This window comes from Chiloscyllium plagiosum, chromosome 28 (assembly GCF_004010195.1).
Source record: "Chiloscyllium plagiosum isolate BGI_BamShark_2017 chromosome 28, ASM401019v2, whole genome shotgun sequence".
Classification (NCBI taxonomy): domain Eukaryota; kingdom Metazoa; phylum Chordata; class Chondrichthyes; order Orectolobiformes; family Hemiscylliidae; genus Chiloscyllium; species Chiloscyllium plagiosum.
In genome coordinates this window covers 7,828,693-7,832,111 of record NC_057737.1, presented here as the reverse complement: position 1 = coordinate 7,832,111, position 3,419 = coordinate 7,828,693, and positions in this window count along the sequence as shown.

The following is a 3,419-nucleotide window of genomic DNA, read 5'->3' as shown; positions in this document are numbered from 1 at the left end:
ACAAGCCAAACAGAGACACGCATGAGAATTCCTCGAAGCATAGCATCCAACTGGAACTCTATCAACAAACACATCGAGTAAGACCCCATCTACCAACCTCTGAGAAAAAGAACAGGAAATGGCATCACCACAGGAAATGGCATCACCAACCCAAAGAAACCCAAACATATAAATTGGAAGCAGGAATCCTGTACAGTGCTTCACCTGAGGCCCACTGAAGATGTTACCTAGTAAGCTGACGAAACGTCTGGAAATAAACCTTCCAGCTCAGTGAGCAAACCTACATCCAGAACCTCCCATGGTGGTTTTGCTGCAGAAAAGCAGCTGAGATAGCCCTAGTGCTCTGACTAATATTTTTTCATCCATCAACATTGCAAAAACATATTACCTCATTGTTGTGAAGAAATTGATTGCTGTGTTTCATACATTACATCCGTGATTGACTGCAACAAAAATAAATAATTGAAATGCATTCAGAGTGCATTAGGAAGTTGTGATGGGTCCATTAAAAATGTAAGTCTCTGGTTTTGAAACAGCCTAATTCTAAATTCAGTGGGATGTGTTTTACCACCCCCTTCCCCCCAATCTCCCTTGCCTTATACCAATGTAGTTTCCTTTTCTGATCCTGTTCCCAGCCATTTTTGCTTTAAAGCTGTGAGCCAGCCCTTTTTTTTAAGTAAAAAAGGCTGCATCTGTCACAGACACCCACACAAACACACATGAATAGAGCATTGTACATACATGTATAAAATCCGTTTTAGTGCTACATCACGACCAAGCAACCAACTGGGCAGCTCCCGAAAATCCCTGGCTCTTCTGTAATGACACATGTACCTTTTTCCTTCTACATTGAAAATCAGTTGTACAATTAATATATGTTTGATTTGGAAGTTTGAAGATGGGCTGAACTATGTAATTATCATGATTTTGTCGAATAGATTGAAATAAATAGCATTTATGTTCAGATCAAAGTGATGGTCTTGTGAATTTCACCCCATCCTTTGCATACGTTTCACATCAGGTGAACAGGGTGATCTGATCATCAAGAATCTGATGGATATTAAAGATTGATGAGAGAACACAGGACTGAACCCACACTAAACCTGATATAAGCTGAAACGTTGAGAAAAAATACAAATGTATATTCAATATTTTTTTTGAAAAGCTAGGTAAATGGATTGAGGAGCTTGTTAATTTTTAATTGTTGGAAGATAATGCATCTGATTGGACTGAGATGGTGCAGGGAGTCTGGATGCAGTTGGAAGGTTTTTTTGATTTGATTTATTATTGTCACATGCTCAGATTCAGTGAAAAGTTTTGTTTTGCACGCAGTACATGCAGATCATACCATACTAAGTGTATTAGAGTAACAGACCAGAGCGAGGAATATAATGTTATAGCTGCAGAGAAGGACCAGAAAGAGTGAGATCAACGTTAAATTTAAACTTTGAGTGGTCCATTCAGAAGACTAATAACAGCAGGGAAAAAGCTGTTCCTGAATCTGTTAGTGCATGTGTTTAAACGTTTTTATCTTCTGCCTGATGGAAGAGGGTGGACTAGAGTATAACTGGGGTGGGAGGGGTCTTTGACAATGTTGGTTGTTTACCCAAGGCAGTGGGAAGTATGGATGGAGTCAATGGATGGGAGGCTGGTTTTCGTGACAGACTGGGCTGTGTTCACAACCCTCTGTAGTTTCTTATAGTCTTGAGCAGAGCAGTTGCCGTACCAAGCCGTGATGCATCTGGATAAAGTGCTTTCTGATTTTTTTTCTAAAGGAAAAACAAATACACACAAAAAACAATAAAGAAAACCAAAAAGAACAAATATCCTCTCTGGAAAAAGGATTGGGGAGAAAGAATGAAAATCTCCTGCTCCAAAACACAGAAATGGGCAGCAGGAACACACTGACTGTAACACCAGCCAGCACAGTGTCAGTCCCCTAAACTGAGGGGACTTTAAATCTCCTGGTTTTATTTTTTTTTTCTTTGTTTCTCTTCTTTTTAAAATTCTTTTTTTAAAATACATATATGAGAGGCATAGAGATGTACAGCATGGAAACAGACCCTTCAGTCCAACCCGTCCATGCCGACCAGATATCCCAACCCAATCTAGTCCCACCTGCCAGCACCCGGCGCATATCCCTCCAAACCATTCCTATTCATATACCCATATCTTTTTCTTCTTTACCCCCACGCTACTGCCTAACAGCAGTAGTGCTTATATTTTCCCCAGCACCCATGATGCATCTGTGTAGCTGTGCGACGTAGTGCAAGACAACAGGTGTACAAATCTTTATTCAATTTGCACCACCAGGAAGAAGGGAAAAAGCAGGGTGGCCAGTGACAAGCAATGCCCTTTTTAAAGTGCTTTCTATGGTCCTTCTGTAATAAGAAGGCAGCTAACAATTTTGTTGTCTCTCATTATTCTTTCGTGGGGTGTGCGTGTTGCTGGCAAGGCTGGAGCACTGGGGAGAGTTGAATCTGTACTGTCTACACCTGGACTGTACTGGGTCCAGTGTTTTGGTGAGTCATCTAATAAATGGGATGAGCAACCAAGTTAGGTAGGATAGTAAGTTATGAAGAGAACAGACGGGGTCTGCAACTGGATCAAGATAGGTGAAGAGTGGGTACAAAAATTGGGAGGTAGAGTATACCTTAAGAAAGGATGTAAATGCATACTTAACATAGTGTTGATTGTCTTGTGCGGAAGGGCTGGACAGGATAGACCTGTATCTATTGGAGATCAGGATGGAAGATGATTTTTTAAAAATATTTAAGATCTAACTGGATACATGCTGAAATGATGTGGGAGAGATGAGAATAAGGAACACAAAGTTTATAAATACAGTCAGTTCTATAATGCAGTGGTTCCATTCTCGTGCAACCCCGTGTTATAAGAAAATTGTGTAATAGCAGCACCATTTAAGCTAATGGGGGTGGAATTGCGTTATAACCAAGTTACACTTTAAAAGTTCACACTTTAAAAACAGTGTCCCCAATTCATCAATTGCCTTACAGCATTAACGAAATGTGCAGTATAGCAGAACAACCTGTAAATGGTCTCCCATTTAAGATGGAGATGATAAATTCTTTTCATAGATGATTTTTTTTCTGTGGACCTCTCTCCCCCAGACTTGTGGACGCAGATTTAATGAATATTGTTAAGATGCAGTTAGATATGTTGTCGATCAAAAAGAGAGTCCCAGGTTATTGGGGTAGAGAGAGAGAGAGAGAGAGAGAGTAGCTTTTTATTTGCCATTTCTACCATATACAACTGATACAGTAAAAAAAACAAGACAGCATTCCTCCAGGACCAAGAATGTGGAGATGAGGCCACACCAAATCAGTCAAGATCTTATTGAATGGGAGAGCAGGCTCCAGGGCTGGATCCACCTATTCTTTCACCTATTTAGTTGCATA